General features: G+C 45.3%; 1 protein-coding gene across 1 annotated transcript in view; it reads left to right on the top strand.

Moving 5' to 3' along the window:
* The first annotated feature begins 11,067 nt into the window (after positions 1-11,067).
* The window catches only part of PLCH2 (phospholipase C eta 2), a 308,320-nt gene continuing 297,614 nt past the window's right edge, over positions 11,068-21,773 (top strand). The window contains exon 1 of the mRNA XM_048518901.1: positions 11,068-11,189. The gene's annotated coding sequence lies outside the window, so the exon portion shown is untranslated. The remainder of the gene's footprint in view (positions 11,190-21,773) is intronic.

Genomic DNA, 21,773 nt, shown 5'->3' with positions numbered 1-21,773 from the left:
AGGTTTGGGTCAGAAAGGGATGTTTGTCAGTTGCAACTGCTTCTGCAATTGGATGGAGCAGGGTAGTATCAATCCATGCTGCCTAACAGCAAATGTTATCAAAGTAGTTCACAGAAACAAAACACAAAAAATTTGATCCTATAAAAATCCAATCAAAAATTAATAGGTTAAAAACCAAGCAGTGGATCAATCTAGGAAAAACTGCAGCTGGGAAAATGCAGTTATTTAGAAGGTATCTGTCCCCCTTTCTTGGTCTACAGCCCTCCAGATAGTTTGTAATAAAATGCACACATTGAGGGGAATTAAAACATATATATATAATAATGGAACTAAATGAAGAGATGTCTCACAACAGCAATTTAAAAGATTCAGGCCCGAACAAAAAGGTTTTTTTATATGATCAACAATTTCCTTATACAATTCACTGTCTCAAGGTTTGTTGCCAACTTCCAATTAGGGTAGAGAGCGACTAGATCAGGGGGTCTGCAACCTGTGGCTCTCCAGATGGCTCTCTAATTGGCCATGCTGGCAGGGGCTGATGGGAATTGTAGTCCATGAACATCTGGAGAGACACAGGTTGCAGACCCCTGGACTAGTTTAATAATGTCCAGGAAACCATGACTCCTTTGGAGGGTGGACTATGGCATTCTATCCTGCTGAAGTCTCACCCTCTAGAGAATCCACCCTGAAATCTCCAGGAATTATCAAATTGTGGTTTGCTAGTTTGATTATTTTAAAAATGGTGAGGCAAAGTCACCATTCAGTGGCAGGATATCTGTTTTGTTTGTATAAGCTCTTGGGTTCGATCCCAAACAACAGCCAATCAGAATGCAGGAAACCGGGGTCATTTGCGCATGTGTGGATACGCTTGCGGTATAAATACAAAAGTCCTGGGCTCGTGTGAAACAAACTGGAGTATTTCCTCCCGGTCTTCACTCGATTCCTTCACAGAAATGGGCAGCCATGAGAAGGGAGAAACCGGGATGAAATAGACCCAGATTGTAAGATACCGATTGTAACTCAGTATAATTGTGCTGTGCAGAAATGGCCTCAGTGCTGAAAGGGAGAGACAGCATGATGATTGTGTGTCACCACTGTAATTGGCAAATCACCATGTTCCTGACAAATTACCCTTCTATATCACACCTTAAATCCCCAGTTTACTTACACTGCTGGGACAAGAATGGCTGCGCTCTGTTAGATGGAGTCCACTAAATCAAGCTGTCTGTGATTCATTGGACTTTCAAGGAAACGTTGAACAAAACAGCCCAGCTGGCCTCATTTTTGACGTCAGCACAACTGTGAGCAGCGAGTGACAGATTTGTTTCCCCAAGTGGGAAGACACTCTAAAAACAATTTTCCCTTATGTAAAAAAAAAAGTCCTCAGTCTCACAGGAAAATGGAAAGTTGATAAAGTGGGTTTTGTACATTTACTGGAGTGGTAATTATGACAATTTCATTTTGAAGGTTAAGGTGACTGTAGTTCAGAGGCTAACAGGGGAGACTGGACTTCCAGTTGAGAGGGAAACTGCAACCTTGGTAATTCTCCCTGTGTTTTGCTATTATTTGCATTTTAACTTGTACTGCTCAGAGCATTAGATGGTTTCTATTTGAGCTTGACAACTTTGGAGCTGTTTCCTCCTCCTCAAAGTGCTATCTCACCCCTGAAAAGATAAAGACTTTAGTCTGCTGAACGTTCTGGAATGGCTAATGGGTTGCTATCACCTTAATTGAAGAAGAAGAAGATTTTGGATTTGTACCCCACCTTTCTGTCCTGTAAGGAGACTCAAGGTGGCTTACAAACTCCTTTCCCCCCCTCTCCCCACAACAGACACCTTGTGAGCTAGGTGGGGCTTGGAGACTATTGTGACTAGCAGGAATGTAGGAGTGTGGAAACACACCGGGTTCACCAAATAAGCCTCTGCCACACAGGTGGAGGAGTGGGGAATCAAACACAGTTCTCCAGATTAGGATCCACCTGCTCTTAATCACTACACCATGCTGGCTCTCACACTGAATCGGGAGAAGCCTTCAGCACAGTAAGAGTCTTACATTATTTAGTTCTTGGAAATTTCTAATGATTCTGAGATCTCAAACTTACAGTTTTCATACACTCTTAAAATATTTTAAAGTTGCATTATCTGAAACCACACAGCTGTACTAATTTAATTTTGGCTATATTTGATGTTGAATTGTTGTTTACGTTGGATCACCTTAAGAGCTATATACTTCAATTGGAGAGCTTCACTTATTATACCTAATAAAGATAATGGGAGCTAAGAAATGATGCTGGTCATCGCCAAACATTTATAATACCTCCAAGCAGAAACTATGTAAACAAACAAACAAACAAACAAACAAACAAACAGAATTTTCCATGCAAGTGGCTCTTGGTGCAGGCTGAAGCAGAATTCCTTCCCTGCAAGTTCATTCACATTAACTCTGTTTAGGATCGCATTGTAAAAGAGAAGGATCTCTTTTTAAAAGCATCTTGCCTGAATGAACACTGGGAGGCAGTCTTGTGCCAGATAAGAACTGACCCAGGTTAACAATACCTTTTTCCTCCAGGTAATGTGCAAGAAGGAAGACTCGTATTGTAAATAATTACTTCAAACTTTGCACTAGAACCTGTTGTGCTGTAGGAGGCACAACAATTTCTAGCAGTTCACACGACTGGTAAAATTCACTCTGCATGTGCCAGCAGCTCATAAAAGCAATCTTCCGTCAGTCCTACTGCCCAGATGACAAAATATTTGATCGAAGATTTGAACAAATACCTGGGTTTTCATTCGTCTTCTGCACTCTCTTATTATTACCGATTACCGATTACCGATTACTAAAACTGATTACCAATTGTTACTGATGATTACCAATTACCGAAACCAAATATTACCGATTAATGAAACTGATTATTATCGATTATTACCAATTACCAAATCCGATTATTACCAATTACCGAAACTAATTATTACCTATTTTTACTGACTTTTACCAATGACTGAAACCGATTATTACCAATTATTACCAATACCAAAACCGATTATTACCAATTAATGAAATTGATTATTACAGATTACCGAAACTGATTATTACTGATTACTGAAACCGATTATTACCTATTGTTACTGATACCAAAACCAATTATTACCGATTACTGAAACCGATTATTACCAATGATTACCGAAACTGAATATTACCAATTAATGAAACTGATTATTACTGATTATTACCAATTACCAAATCCGATTATTACCAATTATTACCAATTACCAAATCCGATTATTACCGATTATTACCGATACCAAAATTGATTATTACCGATTTTTACCGATTATTGCCAATTACCGAAACCAAATATTACCAATTAATGAAACCGATTATTACCAATTACCAAAACTGATTATTACCCATTATTACCGATACCAAAATGGATTATTACCAATTATTACCGATTACCAAAACCAATTATTATTGATGACTGAATCCGATTTTTACCGATTAATACTGGTACCGAAATCGATTATTACCAATACCGAAACTGATTATTACTGATTACTGAAACCGATTATTATCAATTGTTACCGATTACCGAAACATACGAGAATGTAAGCTCAAAGAGGAGGAGACCACATTTGCATAAATGACCTCACAAGAAGCTGAAAGAAAGTTCAAAGACAGGTTCTTTTTCGCAATATTTCTGTTTTCTTCTTTCTCTCCTACCCTCTATTTAGACTAGTATTTTGATACATTCTAATATTATTTTCTTATGGCATGTTCTTGTATGTGTCTATCTTATGATTATGTGATGTGGTTTTCTTGTGTCGTTTGTGCTTTTTTTTACATTTGTGTCATTTGATAAATTTTGTTTTGTTTTTTTATGTTATGGCCTGTGGTTACAACATTAAATTCAACCCAGTTGTTCCCCGCTCCACTTCCCTGGACAGTTTGGATGACTAATTGCTAACCCAGGAGCAAAACCTGTGTCATATTGTATTTTCAGTACTGTGTTTTGATGTATTATTTGACGCAAGCTCTCCAATAACAAGCAAGGGCAAAAATGTTTTGCTTCTTTTTCTTCCAACACAATTTGTCCATAGCATTGTAAGCTGTACATTGTGGCCTACCCATGTGTTACCAAAGAACTGTGGAGTTGCCAATCTCCAGTGAAGGCTGGAGATCTCCCCCTATTACAATTGATCTCCAGGTGACAGAAATCCGTCTCCCTGGAGGAACCTGCTACTTTGGAGGGTGAAATTTGTGGCTTTATATCCTGCTGAGGTCCCTCCATTCCCCAAACTCTGCCCTCCTTAAGCTCCACCTCTAAAATCTCAAGCACTGGCAACCTATGAAGAATATTTCTCTACATGAGGTTCTGGAGAGCTATTGTTAGCTGAAGGAGACAACAGAGAATTTGAGGGACTAGTGGTGTAATGCAGCTCCATTTGTCCAAGACAGTGAACCTGTACACTTAACAACAGCTTAGAATACCTTGCAGTTGCAATTTGCCCAGAAGTGTTGATTTAAACATTGTCCTCGGTCAATGACTGGCCACCCTCCAGGTGGGGCTGGAGATCTTCCAGAATTACAACTGATCTCTAGAGACAGAGAATATGGCTGCGTTGGAGGATGATTTCCATGACATCCGGCTGGCCAGGGCATTTTCGGCTGTGGCCCCCGACGAAAGTGAAACGTTCTGTTCAGTGAGACCAGGGCCCTGCAGAATTGGATGCAGTTCCTCAGAGCCTGCAAGACAGAGCTGTCCCCCCAGGCATATGGTTGAGTCAGAAAGGGCTACCATCTCTGGCCTCCCTTCGCCGCCCCCTCCATTGATTGGCAACTTTTTTATCCTCCTCCTCTTCTTTAAGATTATCTGAGCTCAGATCTGAGCTCATAAGAACATAAGAACTAGCCTGCTGGATCAGACCAGAGTCTATCTAGTCCAGCATTCTGCTACTCGCAGTGGCCCACCAGGTGCCTTTGGGAGCTCACATGCAGGATGTGAAAGCAATGGCCTTCTGCTGCTGCTGCTCCTGAGCATCTGGTCTGCTAAGGCATTTGCAATCTGAGATCAAGGAGGATCAAGATTGGTAGCCATAGATTGACTTCTCCTCCATAAATCTGTCCAAGCCCTTTTTAAAGCCATCCAGGTTAGTGGCCATCACCACCTCCTGTGGCAGCATGATGAGCTCAGCTGCAATGGGATGCTTTCACCATAGGATAGATAGGATGTTTGTAGAATCTTAAATTTATAGTATGATTGTATTTACATGTTGTTTTGTATGCATGGTTTCGGTTGTACACCGCCCCGAGCCCCAGAGGGGAGGGGAGGGGTGGTAGAGAAATTCAATAAAATAAATAAATGATATTCCACTGAGGACCCTCCCCTCTCAAACCCTGTCATCTTTAGACTCCCTCCCCTTGCAAGCTCTAAGAATTTCCCAACCTGGGGTTGCCGAACCTACGGTGACAGCAGTCATGACAGCATTTGCAAAAGTAGTTCAAAATACTTTATCAAGCTGCTGCCTGTGAGCAGCAGGTCAACACCTCTTGGAGATAAGCGGCTAACCTTTTATTTTTAATCTGCCTTTGGTGGCATTCGTTATGCCGAGACTGGCACTGCTGTGTGTTAAGAAAGCTGCGTCGCCTTTATTCCCTCGATGCCAAAGATGTCTTTTAACAGGATTTCTTTTAGCCTGAGATTTCACAGGATTATTTCCAAGTCAAAATATTTAGCATCCCATGTGAGTGTGTGTTACATAATCATAATCACAGGCCCCAAGATAACAATTGAGCAATGCAGATCCCATTTTAAAAAGTGTTGAAAAACCAGAGACTTTAAGCTTTCCCCACCCCCAAAAGCATCAACTCAGACTGGGTTGGGGCTGACCTTTTCTTCTCCAAGGCTGGGAAGTGTCTTTAGAAATCTTGATTTCTTCGAACAAAAGGCCGTTTGGTAAGTGGGCTCATCTTTGATAAGAGGGAATCATCTTATTGGAGACCTTATTTCTCTGGAATAAGGTTAGGCCTGTCGATAAATCCCATTGAGCTGGATGATACTCGGTCCCAAATAAATCTGCATGGAGTTAGGCTGCAGAGGAAAGCATTTTCAGCTCTTGCTAATCCACTGGAAACAGGACATATTTGTGCTCCACTTTGATCTCCAACTAGGATGCCCAAGAAGGACAAGAAAGATTCGGTTGTGTTGTGTTTGAACATTCTGCTTTCTTTGGGCCAGCTGCCTCCTGTTCTGCTGAGTGAAAACAGTTTAGGATCTGGACAGGGCTATTCACCTTGTTGTTTTCAAGATTCATGCTTGATTTGGAAAGGACCCCCCACCCCCACTCCCTTATATGCTTTACAGTTTTCTAAATTTTTGAGCTTGCTTTCCCTTCTGAACTTATTGTCTTCCATGCCCCTTTGACCTAGCCCCGACCATCTGCTTTGCAGAGGAAAAAGCGAAGCACTTCATGCATATTTGATTAGGGGTGTGAAGAAGAAGAAGAAGAAGAAGAAGAAGAAGAAGAAGAAGAAGAAGAAGAAAAGAAGAAGGAGGAGGAGGAGGAGGAGGAGGAGGAGTTTGGATTTATACCACACCTTTCTCTCCTGTAAAGAGACTCAAGGTGGCTTATGAACTCCTTTCCCTTCCTCTCCCCACAACAGACACCTTGTGAGATAGGTGGGGCTGAGAGAGTTCTGAGAGAACTGTGACTAGCCCAAGGTCACCTAGCAGGAATGTAGGAGTGCGGAAACACATCTGGTTCACCAGATAAGCCGCTGCCACTCAGGTGGAGGACTGGGGAATCAGATCTGGTTCTCCAAATCAGAATCCACCTGCTCTTAACCCTTACACCATGCCAGCTCTCTGATCTCGCCTAAACCCACATATGTAGAATTGTCATTGGAGTAGGTGCGGGGAAGCATCTATTTTTCCAAAATCATGATTCCTCTACACTTCCAGTGAGGCTCCTTTGCTGGGAGGCATTCAACTCACTCCCTCTCCCCCAAATTCCAGCTGGTTGGGGCAGGTAGTGGTGGATGCAAATTGTACCTACCTCCGGATTTCTGCACTCTTCCCTCCACGGTTGGAGTACTCCACAGCTTTGAAAATCTCTTGTAGAGAAAGTTGCCATTAATTTTGTGCAAGTTTTAACAATGTTTCTCTGGCAAGAGATGTACTCTCCCTAATCCTCCCCTGCCTTCTCCTGAGGGACAAAAGGCCCAAATTTGTATAATGGTGTATACATACTGTTGTTCCTGTGACCTTGAAATAGCCCGTTTCCTCCCTTCACAATGTCAACATTTAAGTTTGTAAGTTCCTTTAGGGCAGAATTTCTATTTTTGCTATTGTTGGTCTGTGAAGCTCTGCATATGTCGATGGAGCTTTATAAAGGTCTAGCTGTACGTGCAAACATTCATATGGAAATTAGATTAAACCCTGAGCCCCATTCTATGGATTTGCAATATTCTACTGGAAACATCTGTAGGCACCTGACTAGGACATTGCAAAACAGACTATAAAAGGCTGTGTGGGAAAAGTGCTCTTCCATCTGAACGAAGGAAGTAGTTTATTGTGAGGGTATTTGACTCCCAGTGAAACTGCGGCCGTGAAGATTTATTCGAAGCCAGAGACAGTAGCAGAAACTGGCCGGCCTGTGGATTTTATATGTCATATTAGAGACTCTGTATTACACTAAGTTGAATAATTCGGACTGTATTTCTCTAAGTGCAGACTTGGTTCTTGGAATGTGATTGTGGGATTTGATCACCCCATGAGCCCTGTTGTGCATGTTGTAAATATTAGTAGTTCAGTAAAGTGTGAAAACATTCAGTCTATTGGACTGATAGCCGCTTTTGTGCAATCGTCTGCTGTTCTTATTCAGTTGCACAACCAACCCCCCCATACATTTTGAGTTTGATTTCTTGAAACAAGGACGGGTGGACCCACAGAGCAGAAAAGCAGGGAACTCAGTTGAAATGAAGGGTCGTCTGTGCCTTAAATATCCAGAACTGGGGCGGGCATTGAAGATACTAGAAGCCAGTATGGTGTAGCGGTTAAGAGCAGTGGTCTGTAATCTGGAGAACCATCTTTGATCCCCCACTTCTCCTGAGGCTTGGTTCAGGCTCGACAAGAATCCTGAAATGTTGAACTTTCTGCACATCTACCTCTTTGATTCTTGCCTATCGATGCCACGATGATGATGCTTGCTAGCAAACAAGGAGCTAGCAGGGTAAAGGGGGAGCATTTGAAAAGAAGCTTTGGAAATGTTCCCTTGACTCTTCAGGACCATTGGAAAGTGCATTTCACAAGAGTCTGGGAAATTCCTTTCTGTGGCTGGAAGGGGCAGGTAACCATAACTCTTGGGTGCCATGACAACATAGTTGGACCTCAGCCATTTGTCTTCGTAATTGGACGCCTTCTGTGTTGCCTTTCTCAGACAAGGGTTTTCTGGCTCTCCAACAACCCTTGCATTTTGTTTCACAAGCAAGATTATTTATGGCTTCCTTCTCATGGATGTTGGAGCAGGCTGGTCTTCCCAGGCAGGATTGTGATTGGCAAAGAGGGTTTGCAAATGTGGGAGATGAAGGAGATACGGATTTGATCATTTCAGGTACTTCAGAGCCCGCCGAAGCTGATGAATGAGGAATTTATTTTTGCAAATGTAGAGTGCTATACCTACCAGCCAGCACGCCATGATGTTGGGAACCTAGGAAGCTGCTTTATATTGAGTCAGACCGTTGGCCTGTTACTATCCTGATTGGCAGCTGCTGTCTGAGATCTTGGGCACGGAAGGGTTTTTCTCAAGACTGAGAGGCCCCTTCCGCACATGCAAAATAATGCGTTTTCAAACCACTTTCACAACTGTTTGCAAGTGATTTTTGCCATTCCGCACAGCTTCAAAGAGCACTGAAAGCAGTTTGAAAGTGCATTATTCTGCATGTGCGGAATGAGCCAGAGCCTTCTATCTGGAAATGCCAGGAGATTGAATCTGGAACCCTCTGCATGTGAAGTATGTGCTCTTCCACTGACCTATAGCTTTCTCCTTATCAAATACATGATACTGCCTCCTGTTGAGATAAACCAATTAGCCCTGGTAGCTGCTCCAACTGGTAGAACCTCTGCTCCAACAGGTAGTATCTGCTCCAACTGGTAGAACCTCTTCCTAGCCATAGTAAGGGTCTGTCCTGGCTGTGATCCCCCTTCAATATGATTGAAGCTGGCTGTTTTCTGTGGGCTTTCCCAAGTCTCATGCAGAGATCTTTCCTGACATTTGTATCCACAAATATTTTTAAGCAGTGATGTTGAGGACTTCACAACAAACAGGGGATCTGCCTTCTATACATCTCCAGGTGGGGCCAGGAGATCTCCAGTGTGGTGCAGTGGTGAAGAGCAGGTGGATTCTAATCTGTAGAACCGGGTTTGAGTGGCAGAGGCTTATCTGCACTCCTACATTCCTGCTGGGTGACCTTGGGCTAGTCAAAATTCTCTCAGAACTCTCTCAGCCCCACCTACCTCACAAGGTGTCTGTTGTGGGTAGAGGAAGGGAAAGGAGCTTGTAGGCCACCTTGAGTCTCCTCACAGGAGAGAAAGGTGGGATATAAATCCAAACTCTTCGTCTCTTCTTTTTTCCTGATATTTGTATCCACACAAAAAAATTAAGCAGTGGTGCTGAGGACTTAACAACAAACAAGGGATCTGCCTTTTATACATCTCCAGGTGGGGCCTGGAGATCTCCTGGACCAGGGGTCTGCAACCCGTGGCTCCAGAGCTGCATGCAGCTCTTTTGTCCTTGTACTGCGGCTCCGGGTGTTGAGTCCACCCTCCATGGCAGACATGGAGGTCTGTTATTAATTTTCAAGAGTTCAAAATGTTCAAAATGTGTTCTTTACAAACATAAAATAGAATTTTCTCTATAGCACTTCATGGATTTCATAAGCAACACACTATAATCGTTTACACAAAGCGTAAAGGTAAAAAAAACCAATATATACAGTGTTATCTTCATTTTAAATGTCAACAAGTATTTGCGGCTCCAAGTGTTTTCTTTTCCGTGGAAAACGGGTCCAAACGGCTCTTTGGGTGTTAAAGGTTGCCGACTCCTGTCCTGGACATACAAGTGATCTCCAAACTACAGAGGAGAAAATGGTTGCTATGAAGGGTAGACCGTTTGGCATTATAACCTGCCAAGATCCCTCCACTTCTCAAACTCTGCCCTTTTCAGCTGTGTGCATTAAGAGCCTTGCTCAGGTCTTGCAAACAGAGGTCCACAGCTTCATTTACAGAGTCAACTCGTCTCATGTTGGGGCTTCCTCTTCCTGCTGCTTTCAACCTTTCCTAGTGTTATTGTCTTTTCTAGTGACTCTTGCCTTCTCATTACATGGCCAAAGTAGGACAGCTCCCAGCCTGGAGTTGGCAATTCAATTATCACCCTATTATCACCTTGGATCAGCTGCGTTCCCAGCCCTGCTACCCAAGATCCTTTTCACCTGCACGCACTGTACAATCAAGCATTCCCTTTCACCCAAAAAAAGTGCACACAGGTAAACATGAATCCTCTACAGCTGCTTGATGCCAGACGCTTCTGTCGTATTCTGCCTTCCGCGTCTCTGATTCAGAGGCCTTTTTGTTTCTTCTGTCTGCTGTTGCCTGGTAAAGGAGCCACCTCGCTGGCAACCTGACCAGGAAGTCCAGAACATAAAAACCCGTCCTTGTCTACCTGCTAATAGTTAACCTGGCTGCCCACGTGCAGCCTGCAAGTGATCGCCCAGGTTCTTTTATCATCACTGGCCTGCCGGTGGGGGAGAAGTGGGGAGATGGCTGGAAATGGTTTTGTTTCAGCTTGCAGTCTGAAGAACAAGTTGCCCTTTGTCGAAAGGGGCACACCGTCCACTTCCGGCCGGTGAGCTCCCTCCACTCCACTCGGCTTGCCGCTGGCCTCCTCCCTCTCTGAACTTGTTACCTTGGAGTTGAGCGGTTGGAACAGGACCAGAAGAAAAAAAAGTTGCTTTGTGATCTCTGGGCCCTCATTATGTAAAATAACATGGGAGGAGCTTTTTTCTTCTGGTTGAGATTTCTGTATGGGAGAAACCCTGTGTGCACGAGACACACACACACACAGAGAAGTGGGGAGAAAAGAGCGTGTGGGCACAGCTGGAACTTTGCTGTCCAAACGAAACATGTGAAAATCGAGGTACGTTCCCCCTTCCTCTTCAGATCTTTTGCCTTTTTTTTTTGCTTTTTTTGGTCTTTCTAACACTTTTTCTGCCCTTTGAAGCGAAAGCGAGTTTGGCAACCTCTCCGACAAGCTCCTACAGGAATGACACAGTTGCTTTTTTATGGGCGCAACAGAACTTTCTGTCTCTCTTGGCCTTTGCTCTTTATCAGAGCAGAACAGCGTTGAAAGCATCCCACCTGGACGTTTCCGGAATCTTGGCGTTTGGCGCCTGCTGTTTCTTGCTCGGCGGATGGTAGACTTAAAAAGAAAAGGTGACGTTAACAGCTTCTAACTTAATGTGGAGTCCCGCGAGGAGGGTAGAATTTTTTTTTAAATTTAAATCTGATCTCCGCTTTCTATACAACAAGGGGGATCTGGTGTGCTTTTTATTTCCCCCCTGGAAATCTGGGCTTTTTGAAGTGTGGGAGCTCATAGAGAATCCTTTGAATTCCAACTCTCAGTTGCTTTCCAAGATCGGTAAGAGGCTATACTTTCAGTGGTCCAACTTTGAAGGGTTCGGTAGTGGTTTTGTTCTTTCGGGAGCCAAAAAAGGAGGAGGTCTGGCCCAGGGCGATGTCGTTCTTTCTGTTCCAAAAGCGGTAACGGCAGAATCGCAGCCAGTGTGATTCAACCAGGGTGAGGCAGAGGGTGGCTGAAATGTGGAGTAATTGACGTTTGGTTGTTGAGCGTTCTTTAGGCTGCAGGAATTTCCCTTTCAACAGCATAATGCAGGACTCCAGACAGATATTAGGATGTGAATTAGGTCTTAGGGCAGGTGTTCATGGTCTTCCTCCCCCTGTCATAAACTCTTAGGTTTCTCTTCTTCACCTGGAGCATCCATAGCACCCACGATCAGCCAAGAGAGGCCTGATTGGATGATTGGTGGAAAGCTTGTGTATAATTAAGCTTTCTTTGAAATGACTTGGTAGAGGGGACTTTTCTCTCTCCCCCTGAGGTGTGGCTTATTACCATATCTGGGGCTGAATATAATTAAACAGATGTGTGAGATAGTGAAGCGTGGCTGCAAGGCATGAGGTCCATCTCGGTGGCTTCCATTTTGTTCCATCTTTTCCAGAGATGCTCGGCACCTTGCTAGTTTGGGTGGGTGGTGGGGATGGGGGAACTCTGCCTCAGACATGTTTCCAGTTTCTCCCTAGCGAGAGGGAGTGCTGTTGAGCCGACTTATGGCAACTCAATCCGGTTTTCAAGGCAAGAGATGTTCACAGGTGGTTTGCCATTGCTGGCCTCTGCATAGCAGCCCTAGACTTCCTTGGTGGTCTCCCAGAAGGCCATTGCTTTCACATCCTGCATGTGAGCTCCCAAAGGCACCTGGTGGGCCACTGCGAGTAGCGGAGAGCTGGACTAGATGGACTCTGGTCTGATCCAGCTGGCTTGTTCTTATGTTCTTATGTTCTTATGTTCCCATCCAAATACCAACCAGGACTGACCCTGCATAGCTTCTGAAATAGATGGGGCTGGCCGGGGCCATCGAGGCCAGGTGCTTTCTACCTGAGCTCAATAACCTGGGTGCCGAAGTCTCATTCCACACCACTGATAATGGTAGCACCTTTGAGGGTTGCCTTAAGTTGCTGTTGTCCTTTGAAGCCGGTGCTGGAATGCTTGACTCAGGCTTTGCACAGCTGGGGAGAGAGAATGAAATTATGAAGCTGCCTTATGCTGAATCAGGCCGTGGTTTCACCTGACTCAGTATTAGCTAATCTGGCTGGCATTGATCCTCTTGGCTCTTGCAGAAGAGAGGCGCTTCTCAGCGCCTGTTCCCTGAAATCCTTGACCAAGAACCGATGCATACAAAGCCTATGGCCCAGAGGCGTATCTAGGGAAGATGTAGCCCAGTGCAAAATCTGATTTTTCCACACACACACCCCCGGTATGGGTGGCCGCCCTCCTCCACCACGACCAAACAACATTTTTTTGCACCACGTCTTGAAGTCAGTGTATGGACCCGGTAAAAAGAAGGAGGGGTGTGCGTGGGGGGCGATTTTCCATCCCCCATATGTCTAAATGGGGACATTTGACCCCATATGTCCCTCTGGGTGGTATTCCACTGCTATGACCCCTTTCCCCTGTTTGCCATCAAGTTATTTGACAGCCAGGTAGGACAGGACTGGTTGGGCATCAGTTGTGGTTGACCTGGAAGAGCAGAGCTTCCATCCTCAGCTATTTCTGTCCAGGTTGGGATCCAAGCCACATATAGCTGGGGTCAGCAAAGTCTCCGTCACTGCCCACTCTGGTCACCTGTGAACTGCTAGCCTTTTCAAACCTCCCTCCCTCCCTTTTTAGTGCCCCATGGCTACTTTTAGAAGAAGAAGAGTTTGGATTTATATCCCACCTTTCTCTCCTATAAGGTGACTCAAGGTGATTTGCAAGCTCCTTTCCCTTCCTCTCCCCACAACAGACACCTGGTGAGGTAGGTGGGGCTGAAAGAGTTCTGAGAGAACTGTGACTAGCCCTAGGTCACCCAGCAGGAATGTAGGAGTGTGGAAACACACCTGGTTCACCAGATCAGCCTCCACCACTCAAGTGGAGGAGTGGGGAATCAAACCCGGTTCTCCAGATTAGAATCCATCTGCTCTTAACCATTGCACCACACTGGCTCCTAACCATAGTCTGCCTAGTAAATGTTATGATGTGATGTCACCCCCCCTGGGTCAGTGATGACCCAGTTCTTGCACCTTTACCTGTACCTGTCCCTCCTGTAAATGGAAGGAGGACTCCTGATGGCAGTGCTAGAGAGGAGAACTGCAATCCACCCATCACATACTGTGGAAGGACTGTTGAAGCGCCATGAGAAGTTTATTCATTAAATAAGACCTTTTGTGAACCTCTGGCAGAGGAGTCTGCCCGCTGCATCACTGCATGATGCAGTTACTTTGACTCTTTCCAGTTCCCCTCTGAAGTAGGAAGGAGATTCTGCTGCACTTGGATCGTGCAATCACTCATCATGGATAAGTACAGCAGAGTAGATTGCCTTCAGAAAAACTGCCTGTTGCATCTCTGCATGACTCACTGCTCTGAGCTCCTCGTCAGGAGGCAGGTCAAGAACACTGGCTCATGCAGAAACATGGAGGAGAGTTCTGACTGAGACTGGTTAATTCATATTCAGACACTGTGCAATCGAGCCTTTTGATGCTCGAGAGTGAGATTTGCTTCAGCTCTCTGAAGTCTGGGAAACCGTGATCTGACAGTGGACAGAAGGGACTACCAACTCTAGCCTTGGACTGAGTCTTTCACCCTGGCTGGCTTGATTTCCAGAGACACCCCACTAGCAGGACAAAGCAGAAATACATTGCAAGTGTGAAAGGTGTTGTTCCGAGAGATTGCAGCTCGTTTGGGATTCAAGTCGCGAAATTGATCAGAATCGTATTTATTCGTTTTACTTATTTTATCTCCTTTCGGCAAGAGCTTTCCAAAGCAGCGCACAACAAGAGGAAAGGCTGGAGGAACAATTGAGACAGTTGTGCGTGTGTACGTTTTTAACCGCTGTGTTGACTAATGAAAGAGAGGAGGCAATGAAGCAGAATTATTCCCTCCGCTGCCCCAGATGTGTTCTTTCTTCACCAATTTGAGAAACAGCCTGATTTGTAAAAAAAAAACTTAGATCCGCTTGTGTCTTGACTTCAAAGTCTGGGGCTTGTCTCTAGCCTTGAAGATCTTTGCCTCGGGGCGCGTCATTTGCCCAGCGGTTCTGTCAGACTGTTGACCAAGCTTCCTGCCAACGCTTGTTGCTGGAAAAGAAAAGGAAGCCCTTGCGGCCGTGGAGAGAACAAACAGTCTGTTGGACGCCTCTATTGATTTCCTGGTCAGGGTTCTTGCCGTTGTGATTCTGTTTGAAGAGCTGGGAGTGGCGGAAATGGCTTGACCAGCCCTGAGGGGAGCTGGCAGCAGAATCACACAGTGTGGAAAGTCGGGCAGACTGTATCTGCGCCATGTGCACCAAAAGAGGGATTCCTGCGTGTACATATGTTGGGACTTATTGTGTACTGGATTAGTGTTGTTTTATCCAGGGCAGCGTGCATTGACTCTCCCCCCACCCCCACATAATTGTGGTGTAGGTTGGGCTGAGAGAGGCTTAAGTTCCTCACAGTAATGGGTTTACTCGTTCACTCACAATGATGGGTTTAAATTATGGGCAGAAAGGTATCTGCTGGATACAGGAAGAGTAGTAGTAGTAGTAGTAGTAGTAGTAGTTTATAGCCCACATTTCTCTCTGTAAGGAGACTCAAGGTGGCTTACAGGCTCCTTTCCCTTCCTCTCTCCACAACAGACCCCTTGTGAGGTAGGTGGGGCTCAGAGATTTTTGTGGCTAGCCCAAGGTCACCCATCAGGAATGTAGGAGTGCGGAAACACATCTGGTTCACCAGATAAGCTTCTGCCACTCAGTTGGAGGAGTGGGGAATCAAACCCAGTTCTCCAGATTAGAACCCACCTACTCTTAACCACTACACTACCCTGGTCAGAGTTATTCAACAGTGGAATTGGCAGCTTAGGGAGATAATGAGCTCCTTCTCACTGGCAATCTTTAAGCAGTGACTGGATAAACACTTGTCAGAGATGCTTTAGGCGATCTTGCTTTAAGGGGGGAGGGGTTTGGACTAGATGGACTTATGACCCCTTCTGACTCTATGATTCCGTGATCCTTTTTTTCTCACACCAAAGACTGCCCCCGCTCTCTTTTCCCCCACTGCTATTTACACATCGATGTGTTTCTGCTACACATTAAAACTCACCCTGAAGCCCAAAGTACAGCTGATAGTAGAGCAACTCTGGATGTGTAATTCAGGTCTTAAAAGGTAGTCTTGGCAATGGAAGGATCTTCAGTGGAGCTTTGCGACATACTCAGAGTCAGCTTGGTGATGTGGATAGAGTATCAGCCTAGAACAGGGGTAGGGAACCTGCGGCTCTCCAGATGTTCAGGAACTACAATTCCCATCAGCCCCTACCAGCATGGCCAATTGGCCATGCTGACGACAGTGCTGGATTCTAATTTATCATGGAATTCTAACCTAACTGAAGACCTAAATTCAAACCCCCGGTGTGCCATATAAGGTTGCTTGGCCTGTCATTCTCTCAGCGTAGCCTATTTCACAAGTTCGTTTCTGTGAGGATGAACCGGAAGACAGGAGAATGATATTGTAAGCTACTGTGGCGTCCCTGGAGAGTCAGCGGGGTGTAGTGGTTAAGAGCAGGTGGACTGTAATCTGGAGAACCGGGTTTGATTCCCCACCCCTCCACCTCAATGGTGGAGCTTATCTGGTGAACCAGATGTGTTTCCACACTCCTACATTCCTGCTGGGTGACCTTAGGCTAGTCACAGTTCTCTCAGAACTCTCTCAGCCCCATTTACCTCACAAGGTGTCTGTTGTGGGGAGAGGAAGGGAAAGGAATCACCTTGAGTCACCTTATAGGAGAGAAAGGTGGGATATAAATCCAAACTCTTCTTCTCTTCTTCTAAAAGTGGTACATAAATAGCTAAATAAATCTTCCCTGGTCAGAAATGCCCCCCCCCACCACCTTTTTAATGCCACAGTAAGGGGAAATAAACTAGAGGTGAATGTTAGGACTGTAATTTTCCCCCTGATGAGATTTAAAGCTGTCCTGGGAAACAATTTGTGATCAAGGAAGTAGTGTGTGTGTGTGTTGTGTGTATGTAGAGAGAGACTGCCCCGCCTTACCCTCCAGTGACTGCTTTTTAAAGGGTCCAATTACACAGGACTTCAGCATCACATGTATTTCTAGCAGAACATTTAATCTTAAGACAGATCTGGTTGCACAACTCTGACTACAACGCATCCAGTAGCATTTTCTGTCCAGACAGGGAGTGACGGCGAGGGGATGGAAGAGCGCTGCTCATTTGCTCTCGCATGCGCCAATCCAGACGCATCGGGCTCCCTTTGCACAGATTTCCCCAGATAGCAAGCAGAAGACTGAAATCTGGAAAACCCGAATTCATGTGTGTGCACGTTGGCAATTAGTACAAGGCGGATCCCCTTACACATATTCCCAAAGGCAAAAACAGGGATGGGATTGTTCAGGGACAGACACCAGAAGTTTGCAGTTGTGGGACTCCAGGCACGGATCCTTAGGGAGAGAATACCAGCACGTGCGCCTGTTTTCACCTGTGAAACGCTTGGATGGCTTTGATCCCACCAGCTGTATTCATTTACTCCGAAACGGCCTGGCGCTGCTGCATTGATTAAAAAACTCAAAATGACATTTGGTTAATGAAACTCCAGAGAAAAATTTGATTCTGCCCTTTAATGCATGACCAAAATAAATCTCGCTGGCTTTCCAGGTGGGTGATTCTTTCAGGCTGTGTGCTACACGGTGCCAGGTGGCAGGGTCCTTAGTTTCAGCGTGATGCTGGATTGGTTGGTTGACCTCACAAAGCAGTCGTAGGGTGGCCTTTTCTCAACTGGGGCTGTGTTCTAGGGTTTTTTTTAAAAAAACTCTTCCCTCTTGTGTCGATCCCTCAGTCAGTGGGGTGGGGCCGGGACACCTTTGTATGTGTTAGGCCTGTTTATTTTATTCCTTTCTCTGGCTCAAAGCAGCTCGGAGGTGGTGGAAAGCGCCATCAAGTTGCAGCCTTGTTGGGTTCTCAAGGCAAGAAATGAAACGAGGTTGTTTGCTGTTTCCTGTTTCCTTCTGTGTACCAGCCCTGGTGAGCTCCCGTCCAAGTACTAACCATGTTTGACACTGTTTAGCTTCCAAGATCTGATGTGATTAGATTAGCTTGGACCATCCAGATTGGGACTGCTGAGAAGAGGTGGTTTGCCATTATCTGCCTTTGTGTAGCAATCCTGGATTATCTGCCATCCAAAGAGCAATCCTGGATTTCCTTGGTGGTCTGCCGTCCAAGTACTAACCAGGACCAACCCTGCCTAGTTTCCAAGATATGACAAGATTGGGCTAGGCTGGACCATCTAAATCAGGATGGTGGAGGGTCAGCATGGTGGAAGAGAAAAATTCTGATCAAAGAAATGGGAGAATTAAAACATTCCCTTTCCCAGTTTTCTCTGATTCACATTGAACACCCCCCCCAAAAACACACACATGCCTCTTGCGCCTTACTATGCGCTGCCCTTGCGCATACATGCAGCTCTCTCTCTCTCTCTCTCTCTCTCTCTCTCTCTCTCTCTCTCTCTCTCTCTCTCTTCTGGACGAAAAAACCCCAAGTCTGGAGTCCACTTCAGTACAACCTGTTGTCTGCCCCTTATGAAGACTTCCTTGGAAGAAAATCTCACTGCTTTCAATGGGTCTTCTTACTCCTCAACAGACAAAAATAAAAACCATTAAGCTACGGAATAATTCTGTGATAGAAATATCAGAAGCTGTAGCCACTTTCCTTTCACGTGTTGTTTTGAATGTTTTGAAATAATGTTTCTCTTCTAGCTGTAATATTTCTCAGATTCAGTTCCTTTTGAATTTTAATGCCTAATAAAGGCTTCTTCATGCTTCAACAGCATAGGGCAATAAGACTGGAGATGCGATTCATGCACTTATACTCGTAACTGGGGAGTTCAAGGCCCTTTAAAAGCTGCATTCATTCATACATTCCGCCAGTTTAGAAAGGAAGCACAGTTGGCTGTGTATAAGATACCAGCAGTAATAGTAGCCCTGACACTTGACATTTGTATAATGCGTTCTAAATGCTCAGAGACCTTCACGAGCATTATCATGTCGTGAGCCTTACACCAATCCTGTAAGACTGGCCAGTATTATTATCCTCATGTTTCAGGGAGAGTCTTAAGAGAGCCAGTGTGGTCTAATGGTTAAGAGCTCTAATCTGGAAAACCAGATTTGATTTTCCATTCCTCCACATGAGCAGTGGACTCTTATCTGGTGAACTGGGATTAATTCCTTGATCATACACATGAGGCCTGCTGGGTGACCTTGGGCTAGTCACAGTTCTTTCTGAACTCTCTCAGCCCCACCTACCTCACAAGGTGCCTGTTGTGGGGAAAGAAAGGGAAAGGAATTTGTGAGCCCCTTTAAGTCTCCTTATAGCAGAGGACGGGGAGGGGTATAAATCCAAACCCTGTTCTCTTAGACCAGTCACAGTTCTCTGAGAATTCTCTCTGCCCAAATGGAAGCGGACAAAGGCAACCTGCCCCAAATGTCTCTTGCTTTGAAACTCCTATGGGGCTGTCCTGAATCAGCTGTAACTTGGTGGCTCTTTCCACCACTTTAAGAGAGATCTAGTAAGTTTGTGGTTCAGGTGAGAATTTATTCCAGTATTTCCTGATTCGTATCAAAAATAAGAAGAGGGATTTATGAGGTTCAGAGGCCACAGAACAGGGACTTGCTGGGTAAATATTGACGGCTGCAATAGGCGTAGAAGGAAGTAACCCCACTGACGATGCCACTGCAATAGTAAGCCACATTAAATAGACTTGAGTTTGATTCTGAGTACACCTACATAAGGCTGCTCTTTCAGATAACTAAAGGCCTTTCCAAAAAGTTCTCTCTGACAAGCTCAGCATTAAAAAGAGCTAAAAGTTATTTTTTTTTAAGTAGGGGGCCCTCTCGCCTGATTTTTGCAATAAGAATGCACCAGAAACTGTATTTACATTCTTTTGCATGGCGTCAGCTTTATCTCTGCTCGCAAGGCCGTAGAGATTTTGTTCCCAAGAGTGATAATTAATGTTCTCTTGATTATGGCGTTAACACTCTTCCAATTTAAAAAAGAAATTAGCACGACACTTCACTCTTAAACACAGTGTGAGAAACCAGAAGGCAGTTGTGTTGCTGCGGAGTATATCTTTCCGAGGAGAAAGAAGTGAGAGGCGTTCACATGTGGTTGTATAGGCCGTAACAACTCCCTCCCACACACACACTGTAGCAAGCTTCACATGTAACAGCAAATGATGGTTTGTTGTTGTAGGCACAAACCTGAAGGATTCTTGAGATCCTTGCCTTGTGTGTGGTTTTCTGAAATGCCACAAATGATGGCATTTGTTCCTGTGGTGGGATCCAAAAATTTTAGTAACAGGTTCCCATGGTGGTGGGATTCAAACTGTGGCGTAGCGCCAGCGGTAGAACTAGGCCGAGGAACTGCTTGAGGGGTGTGGCTTGGCATTCACTGGGGAGCAGGGCATTCCCTGGGGCGGGCGGGCTGCTGTTGGTCCTCGAAGTGCTAGGGAAAGCGAATGCACGCAGGCGCAGGCTGCCGCGCACACTGAATTGCACCCTCCTGCTAGAGCTGCTTCAAGTTCTGCAGCGGCTACCACCTGCTGAGGAGGAGGGAGTGTAACTAAGGCCAAAAAAATCCGCGTGGCTTAAAATCGCAATTGGTAACCCCCTCTCGGCACACACAAATAATTAGTAGCCTACTCTCGGGAACCTGTGAGAACCTGCTGGATCCCACCTCTGATTTGTTCTCTCCAAACCGAGGCCCATAGCTATGGTTCAGTTCTGGTTTTGAGGTCTGGTCTGCAGGGAAAAAGGCAGTGGCATAGCTAGAGGAGTGCAAGGGGGTGGGAAAGGCCTTCAGATGGTGCAGTTATAGCTGGCTCAACCACATGCCTGGTGGAAAGCCTTTTGGGGCTTTCAGAGGCTGAAAGGGTATCCCTTTCTATTTTCATGGGCATTTGCATTTGCAAAACGATGTCTTCAAACGGATGATACGGGCTTGTGGTCAAAGACCTGATTAGCCCTTGTTGGCAATTTGTTTGAGGCGTGGCAGGGTTCTGCGAAGCAAGGTTCCAATTAAAACTACAGCAGGCTGTCTGTTCGATGGTGTGGTAAGAGAAGCATCTTGTCCTGTTTAGCAGCAGCAGGGAGCCTGTCAAACTAGAAGGTTGACTTGAGTGCAAGTTTGACAGCCTTTGACGCCAGGGAGCTGGTGAGGCTGCAGGGACCTCTTCCCTCGGGTTGCAGTTTTCCAAGACGCCTGTGAATTCTTAAGCTGGCCGCTGCCGTCTCCAGGGCACAATCCAGACCAAATAAATACAGATACAAGTAGAAAGATAGTTTGTTATTGTTTCGTGTACTTTAGCACAAGCCAAGGTGGTATAGGGGTTGGGGTGTTGGTCTAGGACAGTGGTGGCGAACCTTTGGCACTCCAGATGTTATGGACTACAATTCCCATCAGCCCCTGCCAGCATGGCCATGCTGGCAGGGGCTAATGGAGAAGTATAATGATCCAACTGTATCTAGATGCCAAAAATTCGCTACCAGTCCCTAGGATCTGGGAAATCCAGGTTCGAATCTCCATTCTACAGTGGACACTTGCTGGGTGATCTCTGGCCAATCACACGCTCTAAGCCTTGACCCTGGCAAATATTTGGATGGGAGAGCTCCAAGGAATACCAAGGGTGTAATGCAGAGGCAGGCAGAAGAGAAAGGCTTTGGATTTATACCCCCCTTTTTCTCCTGTAAGGAGACTCAAAGGTGCTTGCAGACTCCTTTTCCTTCTTCTCCCCACAACGGACACCTTGTGAGGCAGGTGGGACTAGGAGAGTTCTGAGAGAACTGTGACTGCTCCAAGATCACCCAGCACGCTTCATGTGAGGAGCAGGGAAACAAATCCAGTTCACCAGA

This window comes from Sphaerodactylus townsendi, linkage group LG16 (genome assembly GCF_021028975.2).
Source record: "Sphaerodactylus townsendi isolate TG3544 linkage group LG16, MPM_Stown_v2.3, whole genome shotgun sequence".
Taxonomy (NCBI): Eukaryota; Metazoa; Chordata; class Lepidosauria; order Squamata; family Sphaerodactylidae; genus Sphaerodactylus; species Sphaerodactylus townsendi.
The sequence above is the reverse complement of the archived record's forward strand: the minus strand, read 5'-3'. Positions and strand labels throughout refer to the sequence as shown.